This window comes from Apodemus sylvaticus, chromosome 8 (genome assembly GCF_947179515.1).
Source record: "Apodemus sylvaticus chromosome 8, mApoSyl1.1, whole genome shotgun sequence".
In the NCBI taxonomy this organism is placed as follows: Eukaryota; Metazoa; Chordata; class Mammalia; order Rodentia; family Muridae; genus Apodemus; species Apodemus sylvaticus.
The window spans coordinates 69,752,197-69,761,678 of NC_067479.1; the positions used below are offsets into that span (position 1 = coordinate 69,752,197).

General features: G+C 45.0%; 1 pseudogene; it reads left to right on the plus strand.

The window, feature by feature from the left end:
* The first annotated feature begins 8,322 nt into the window (after positions 1–8,322).
* On the plus strand, positions 8,323–8,648 carry LOC127691318 (RING-box protein 2-like; annotated as a pseudogene).
* The last annotated feature ends 834 nt before the right edge of the window (positions 8,649–9,482 follow it).

A 9,482-nucleotide genomic window follows, 5' to 3' on the forward strand; every position in this document is an offset into this window, starting at 1 on the left:
GTAATTGGGGCTGGCTCACAGGCTCAGTCCATTATCATCAAGGAAGGAGCATGGCAGCATCCAGACAGGCATGGTGCTGGAGGAGCTGAGCGTTCCACCTCTTGTTCTGAAGGCAGCTAAGAAAAAGACTGGCTCCTAGGTAGCTATGAGAGTCTGAAGCCCATATGCACAGTGACACACCTACTCCAACAAACCCACTCCCTGGGTCAAACATATACAAACCACCACATCCCACTCCCTGGCCCCCATAGGCTTGTTCAAACACGTGAGTCTATGGGGGACATACCTAGCCACAGCATAATAAAAAAAAATACATTTAGTCCAACATCCAAAGACCCCATAGTCTATAGGAGTCTCAACAGTGTTAAAAGTCTGATGTTTGGGCTAAAGAGATGGCTCAGTGGTTAAGAGCAGGACTGCTCTTCCAAAGGTCCTGAGTTCAAATCCCAGCAACCACATGGTGGCTCACAACCATCTGAAATGAGATCAGATGCCCTCTTCTGGAGTGTCTGAAGACATATAATATAGTGTACTTACATATAATAATAAATAAATCCTTGAAAAAAAAGTCTGATGTTCAAAGTTCTAAGATTCATCCAATCACTTAACTGTAATCCCCAAAGCAAGACAAGAAACCAGCTGGGCAAACTCCAAACTCTGCCATCTCCCTGTCTGGTGTCAAAGTGGTCTTCAGATCTCCAACTCCTTTTTTTATCTTTGCTGACTGCAATGAACTTCTTTCTCCTGGGTTGGTTCCATTCCCTGTTAGCAGTTTTCCTTGACAAGTTTCACAGGCCTCTGGCATCTTTAACATCTTGGGGTATCCAAGGCAACTTTAACTTCACAGCTTCTTGTTCCAATGTCTGGGATCCTCCAAAGTGCTTGGGTCATATCTCCAGCTCTATCCTCTGTAGCATTGTAGGTACTGGTAGATTCCACTCCACTGCTACTGCTGTTCTTGGTGATCATCGCATGGTACTGGCATCTCCACAAAGCTAGAGTCTTTGACTACAACCAGGCTTCATCAATAGCATCTCATAGGCTCTTTTCATAGTGCCAAGCCTCAATTTCTTTGTGTGACCCCTTCAGGACTGGATCATCAGCTGCAGCTGAGGCTGCACCTTCACTGATGGCCTTCCATGGCCTCTCACAATGCCAAGCTGAGGCATTTTCCATGACCTCTTCATATCTTCAAAACCAGTACCACTTGGGTGATTCTTTTTTTCTTTTTCTTTTTTTTTTTCAAGACAGGGTTTCTCTGTATAGCCCGGGCTGCCCTGGAACTCACTCTGTAGACCAGGCTAGCCTCAGACTCAGAAATCTGCTTGCCTCTGCCTCCCAAGTACTGGGATTAAAGGCATTTGCCAACACTGCTTGGCCACTTGGGTGATTCTTAGACATTACAAAGTCCAAGTCTATTATGAGGTGCAACCTTGGCTATCCCTGGAACACAGATTCTTTATGCTCTCAGAAAACACTTCCCAGAAATTTTTACCTCAGTGAAGTTTGTCTCTTCTTAATCACCACCAATTTCTTAGCTCCAACTGACCCAGCAGTTCCTTCTATTCTTGATTCTAAAGCCAGAGCCATGTGACCAAAACTGCCAAGTTTTGCTACTTTCTGGGCCTGGAACATACGCCCTCCCTTATTCTGTTACCAGCTTTCTGTTTTCTGACTCCCTCACTGCCTAAGTTTGGCTGCCCTAAAACTTGCTCTGCAGATTGATCTTGAACTGAGACATTTGCATGGCCATCTCCTAACTGCTGGGATTAAAGGCATGTACCACCATGCCTAGACTTAACCACTTCTTCATGTAGAACTTGCTCTGTCCCAGGCTGGCCTTTAATTGAGAAATCTACTTGACTTTGTCTCCTGAGATTAAAGGTGTGCACCTTCATTCCTGGGCCTAAGGTTTCCATGGCCACGGTTCCTCAAGATCCTGACCAAAAGCCTGCGTCTTCCAGCTCCAAGATCTGGATCACATGTGTGTCCTGCATTTCTGGATTGTAGTTTATTCTAGACTAAAAGTCCAAACTACTCCTTGTTCAACTGTAAACACAAACAGTAAGCTTGGCTGGGTGGGATCTTTTCCTGAGATCACCACTCCCTAATCTCTTTATCTCCTAGAACCTAGGGCTTCAGCTCCATTTCACTTCCTGGCACCCCTTTATTACTTGAACCATACATTTTATATTTTTCCTTTCCAAGCTTGCTATGCTTGTTTAAAAAATTATATTCACGAGACTTAACTGAAGAACAAAATCTCTGTGGTTTTTTTTTTTTTGAGACTTCATTTGCCAATGCAATTAATATAAATCTCTTTACGTTAGCCTCAGGTAGACTCCTCAGAAAAGGCCAAAAAATCAGCCACATTCTTCACCAAAATATCACAAGAACAGTCTCTTGGCCACATATTAAAATTCTTCTCCTCTGAAGCCTCTAGAGCCAAGTTTCCACAGTTCAGATCACTCTCAGCGACAAAGTCTTCCACAGTCCTGCTGGGCTGGCCCACTAAACCCCACTTACAGCATGCCACTGCTTCCAAATCCAAAGTCTCAGAATCCGCATGTCTTCAAACCAAAAGCATGGTCAGGCCTATTACAGCAATATTCCAGTCCCTGGTATCAACTTCTGTCTTAGGGTTTTATTGCTGTGAACAGATACCATGACCAGGGCAACTCTTATAAAGACAACACGTAATTGGAGCTGACTTACAGGTGCAGAGCTTTAGTCCATTATCATCAAAAAAGGAGCATGGCAGCATCCAGGCAGACATGGGGCTGGAGGAGCTGAGAGTTCTACATCTTCATCTGCAGTCTGCTAGGAGAGGACTGGCTTCCACAGAGCTAGGACAAGGGTCTTAAAGCCCACGCCTACAAAGACACACCTACTCCAATGAGACCACTTCCTGGGCCAAGTGTATACAAACCACCACACATGGCGCTGGAAATGCTGAGAATCCTACATCCTGATCCAAGGGCAGCCAGGAAGCAACTGTCCTCTATAGGCAGCTAGGAGAAGGGTCTTTTCTGTTCTGGGTGGAGCTTGAGCATAGGACCTCAAAGCCACCCCTACAGTGACACACTTCTTCCACCAAAGCCACACTTACTCCAACAAGGCCACACCTCCTAATAGTGCCACTTCCTATGGGCCAACCATATTGAAACCAGTACGCTATGTGAATCACTTCAACCATGTAATCATTTCCATGATGTTCTTTTCCATCTCCTCCTATTTATATTGTCATTTTCAAACAGGGATAGCTTCACTTCTGACTTTCCTATTTATATCGCTTTGATATCTTTCTTTTGTCTAATTGAGCTAAGACTTTGGACACTGTCTTAGTAAGAGGGAGAGACTGGGCACCTGTGACTCTTACAACATTCTAGAGGAAACATTTTTTCTCACTAGGCTACTGTTAGTTGCATGTCTCACACATATGCCCTCTGCGGCACTGAGTCAGGCCCCACCTCCTCATTTCTTCGGGGCTTTGATCATGAAGGGATGCTGATCTGGTTTAAGGTCCCTTGTAAGTGACCCTGTGTACCGCCAGGGTCAGCATTTGATGCTTCCCTGCTGCTTTTTCTTCTACAAGTTTTATAATTTCAGGTTTTGTAAGTTTGGAATCTGCTCTCTCTCTCTTTAAAAAACAAAACAAAGCAGCAAAACATTAGCAACAACCAAAAGGCAAAACAAACTTTAAAAACCCAATAATAAAAATGCTAAAACATAATAAAACAGAACAAAAAAAGCGGCATAGAGTCTTCTTGGGGCTGGCCTAGTACTCCTGGGTATGGGGCCTGCCCTGGAATGTGGTTGATATACTCAGTGATATGCCCTTGGAGAAAACTGATTTTTCCATTCCCAGGCGGTATCAATTTGCAAATAGCTTCCAGGTCATGGGTGGGACTTTGTGTGCACCCCCTTCTCAGTGCTGGGATGTGTGTCTGGCTTGAACCTGTGCAGGTCTCACATGTGTTCCCAGTCTCTGTGAGTTCCTATGTGTAACCATTCTGTTTGTTGTGCTTGGAAGACACTGTTTCTTGGAGTCATCCACTATCTCTGGCTCTTACAGTCTTTCCACCACCTTTGGGCATTTCATTGCTAACAGATGTACAAGAGCCAAACCCAGTAGCAGGAGGCCATCCTGGACTGTGTAAGGGAGCCGACCTAGCCAAGGGAGGCAGGCCAGTAGCACCGTCCCTCCATGGGTGCTGCTTCAGTTCCCGCCTCAGCTTCCCTCAAAGATGAACTGTAACCTGTAAGCCAAATAAACCCTTTTCTCCCCCATGCTGGCACTGCTCAGTGTTTATTACAGCAACGGAAAATGTAACCCAGGACAGTCCCATTGTTCTGTAGAAGCTTGCGCCACAATTTGTTAAAAACATGATTCTTCCCCCACTGGGCATTCTTGGTACTCATTTTACAAATTGATTGATTACATTCTGATGAGTTTGTTTCTGGGCTCCCTATTCTGTTCCATTTATCTATATGTCAGTAATAATAGCAGTTTAACACTGTCATATGGTTTTAATTACCATGGCTTTGAAATAGATTTTGAAACCAGCAACTGAGCTGCATCCGGTTTGTAACTGTCCAAGATTGTTGTGTCTATTTGGGACCCTTTGTGATTCCAAATGACTCTGAAAGTTGTTCTTTTTATAACTGGAAGTTAGTATTGGGGTGTTGACAGTGATTGCATTGATTCTATAGATTGCATTGGGACTATGGGCCTTTTACCAACATTAAATCTGAGTCTGAACATAGATCTCTTTCCTATGTTGCAAGCTTCCAAGTCTTTCTCCTCCTTACTTAAACATAGTCCTAAGTACTTTAGCCTTTTTTTGCTTTTTTTTTTTAATTTTTAATTTTAATGTTTTAAAGGTTTACTTTAATTGTGGGTGTATGCACATGTGTGCGGCCCCAAATCTTCAGATTCTCTGGATCTGGGCCTAGAGATGGCTCCGAGTTGCCTGATGAGGGTGCTGAGAACAGAACTCCCTGGAAGAGCGAGCACACATGCTCTCACCTGCCGGGCCATTTCTCTAGTCCCTTCATGGTGTTTTCCTAACTTCATTTTTATCATTAGTGTACAGATATACAACTGTATACTGATCTTATCTTTTGTAACTTCATCTTATCTTTTGCAACTTTAAAAATAATCTGTATTTAGTTCTAACAGGGTGTGTGTGTGTGTGTGTGTGTGGCAGGGGGTGGTCTTTAGAGTTTTCTATGATGAAATCATGGTGTCTACAAACAGCCTGGAATGTAGTTGATGTACCCAAAGACATTCCATTGGAGAAAAGTGATTTTTCCATTCCCAGGAGGTATCAATTTGCAAATAGCTTCTGGGTTAGGTGTGGTTAGGTTAGGGTGCACCTCCCTTCTCAGTGCTGGGATTTTGTCTGGTTTGAACCTGTGCAGATCTTACTTGTGTTCCACAACCTGGAATGTGATTGACATACCCAGTGACATCCCTACACATTCTTTCTTTCCAATGTAGGTGGGCTTTTTCTTATATATTTGCTTTGTATGTCTTTATTTCTTTCCAAGCCCCCTCTTCTTGGCTGATCACTCTAGCATGCTGAGTGTGCAGTCAGTGTTAGGTCTGTGGTGCCAGCCCTCACCACTGCACTCCTTCCTTAGCATTGTTTATTCTGTACCACCTTAGTCTGATGTTCTATTGTCTCCAGGTTCATTTTGTAGTTTCCCTTTTGATTTCCTCTTTTACCCATTCATTTCCACACAGCCAGGAGCTTGCCAGTTTCCTTCCTCTAATTTCTAGTTGCATCCTGTTTTGTTGAAAATATGTACTTGGTAGGATCTCTGCCTTAAGACTGGCTGAGACTGCTGGGCAGTGGTGGCGCACTCCTGTAATTCCAGCACTTGGGAGGCAGAGGCAGGTGGATTTCTGAGTTCAAGGCCAGCCTGGTCTACAGAGTGAGTTCCATGACAGCCAGGGCTATACAGAGAAACCCTGTCTCAAAAAAAACCAAAAATAAAAAATAAAAAAGATTGGCTGAGACTTGTTCTGTGACCTAACCTGTGATGTTGAATTGAGTGGCCGAAATTATGATGCCCATCTTGTCCTGATAATGAAGGGAAAATATCTTAGTGTGCTTCCCATGGCTGTGACTGTGACAAGCACCTTGACCAAACACAGTCTGGGGAGGAAGGGGTTTATTGGCTCACAGGTTACAGTCTGCCCTCAGGAGAAGCTGAGGCAGGAACTGAAGCAGAGACAACCCAGCCCCCTCCTTTCCCAGAAAGAACCTGTGGGCTACAGTCTTCTGGCTGCACGGAGCGGCGCACTGAGGGTAGTGGCTGTGGTCACAGAATATGGTGACTTTTCCTGTTGCTTTTCTATAAGTGGTTCTGCACTTGTTCGGGGGCAGGAGTCTCTCACCTAGTTCCGAACTTCTCATGAAGAGAAAATGTGTATTTAGTATTGTTAGATGTGTGTATCTAAGAGAGAAAGAGTTCTGGCCTTTCTTTTCCACTGTCTTGCTGATATCATTGGTCTGATTAATTTCAATGTAATGACTTGGGACAGTAGGTTAGATACAAACTTGGAACCTTGTTTGGCCATTGCCTCACTGTGAGATGTTAGGCAGATCAAAAGCTTCATGCTAGCCGGGCGGTGGTGGCGCACGCCTGTAATCCCAGCACTCTGGGAGCCAGAGGCAGGTGGATTTCTGAGTTCGAGGCCAGCCTGGTCTACAGAGTGAGTTCCAGGACAGCCAGGGCTATACAGAAAAACCCTGTCTTGAAAAATCCAAATCCAAAAAACCAAAAGCTTCATGCTTTTGGTAGTTACACCTTGAGTCTGGTGTCACACCTTGAGTAGTTACTGCTCTTGTAGAGGATCTGGATTCAGCAGCCAAGACAGGACAGCTTACAACTCTCTGTGACTCCAAAGCCCTTTCTGGTGCCTGAAGGTACCAGGGCTCTCCTGGTGTGCACATGTACATGCAGACAAACATTCACACATATGCATCTTTTTAAAAGGCTTTGTGCTTAATTTCAATTTATATCATATGCTGTGCTGGCTAGTTTTATGTCAAGTTGACACAAGCTAGAGTCTTTTGTGAAGAGGAACCCTCAATTGAGAAAATGTCCCCACCAGACCAGCCTGCGGGCAAGCCTGTGTTACATTTTCTTACTCAGTGAAAGATATGGAATGACTCAGTCCATTGAGTGTGGTGCCATCCCTGGGCTGGTCCCCCCCTCCCCCGTACTTATAAGAAAGCAGGTTGAGCCCTGAGAAGCAACCCAGAAAGCAGCTTCTGCTGTGACTTCTGTGTCAGTTCCTGCCCCCAGGCCCTGCCCTGACTTCCCTCAGTGACGTTACCTGGAAGCAGAAGCTGAAATATTCATTCCCTTCACAGGTTGTTTTTGGTCACAGCAATAAACACCCCAAGGCAGATGATATTTATCAGGTTGGCCATTGCACAGCGTCTCTGAAGCTATGATGAGAAAAACCCTTTAAGGAATTTACCCTGGAATTCATTCATCCTGAGCAGAACTTCCAGAGGCTCTGATGCACTCTTCTGACATTCAAGGGCAACCAGCACATGTGGTATTCATTCATACATATAGACAAAACATTCACATGAAATGAATAAATCTAATTTTTTTTAAAATCTCAAAACCCAACCAAACCAACCACAACAAACCACCACAAGAAAGCCAAGAGCAGTATTCTCTGAGCACGTTCACTGATAACAATTAAAAATAAAGCTTTCAGCTCCTGAAGTCTGTCCTGCCACCGCGACTCCATGAACCCATTAGGAAGAAGATGAAGAGACCGGAGTCCTCGGTGTCTTAGCCAGCTTTCCATCAATACAATGAAACCGGTTTTGTCAACTTAGACAAACGGTTTGTATAGCTCACAGTTGTGCTCCATCCAAAACCAGAAATCGTATGCACTGAGCTTTCCGGGGGCAGTGCTGGACGGCAGAGACCAGGGGCCTGTGGCAGAGACAAACTTCATGTCTTGTGGGCCAGGAAGCAGAGAGAGAGAGAGAGAGAGAGAGAGAGAGAGAGAGAGAGAGAGAGAGAGAGAGAAAGGGGAGGCCAGGGTCTTGGTCTCCAGTGACCTAAGGGTCTCCTATGAGTGTCTACCTCCCATAGAGTCCACCATTTCTGGGTAGTTCCACCAGCGGGACTTTGCATGTGGACCTAAGCAGGGACATTCAGCATCCAAACAATAGTGCTTGGCCCTGGGACTCACAGCCCAAATTCCCAGAGCTGACCTCCCTCCCACTTCCTTTCATACACCCTTTCCCAGTCTTTTAGAAATAGTTATAATGGGCTGCTGCCATGGCCGCCATGGAGGACGGCAAGGAACCCTGCATCCTTTCTTCATACTCCAGGAGCCCAGGCTCCAAGTCAGGAGGTAAAAAGATGTTCTCCCTCAAGAAGTGGCCCGTGGTAGCCATGTGGAGCTGGAACATTGAGTGCGACCCCTGCGCCATCTGCAGGGTCCAGGTGATAGATGCCTGTCTCAGATGTCAAGCTGAGAAAAAGCAAGAGGATTGAGTTGTAACCATTCCTTCCACAACTGCTGCTTGCCCCTGTGGGTGAAACAGAACAACCTCTGCCCTCTGTGCCAGCAGGACTGGGTGGTCCAAAGAATCGGCAAGTGAGAGGCGGCAGAGGCTTGCCTGGTGTGGCTGGTGACCCTGGACAACCTTGCTGTCCAGGTACTGGACAAACACTAGACACTCCAGGGAATTCATCCTTCAGATAGGGAGGGCGCGGGGCGGCCTTTGAGGCTCACCCAAGGTTTATCATTTTGTCTGTTTAATTTTGAAGATTTTTCTACAATTCTTAAAAAGATAATTTATTAAAAATGGCTTTTCCTACCTCTGTGGTATGTGTGTGTGTATGTGTGTGTGTGTGTGTGTGATATGTACTGCTTAGAAGAGCTATAAGAGCCAGGTGTGGTGGCACACGCCTGTAATCCCAGCACTCTGGGAGGCAGAGGCAGGCAGATTTCTGAGTTCAAGGCCAGCCTGGTCTACAGAGTGAGTTCCAGGACAGCCAGGGCTATACAGAGAAACCCTCAAAAAACAAAACAACAACAACAAAAACAAAACAAAAACCAAGAAGAGCTGTAGGAGAGAGACACCAGAAATTGATATCTGTTGTTTATCTGTCAGTACACAATGGCTATAAGAACATCATGTTCATAGAGGAATATTGTTTGTGTTTATGCTTGAGGGTTAAAAAATAAAAGAATGTTACAGTAACAAATAAACTACATTAATCCTTTGTCGGGAGGGGGGCAAGAGAGGCAATCTGTGCATCTCAGTGAAGAGGGTAAATACAGTGTAACCGGCAGGTAAACAGGCTTTGTCTCCTGATTTCTCCATCTGGCACTTGGCCAGGAAGCCTGGACCTGCACTCATCTCATTGTTCAACCATTAGTTCTAAAGAAGTGTTTTGGGAAGGTTGTATTGTATGTTTTAGTCAAAATA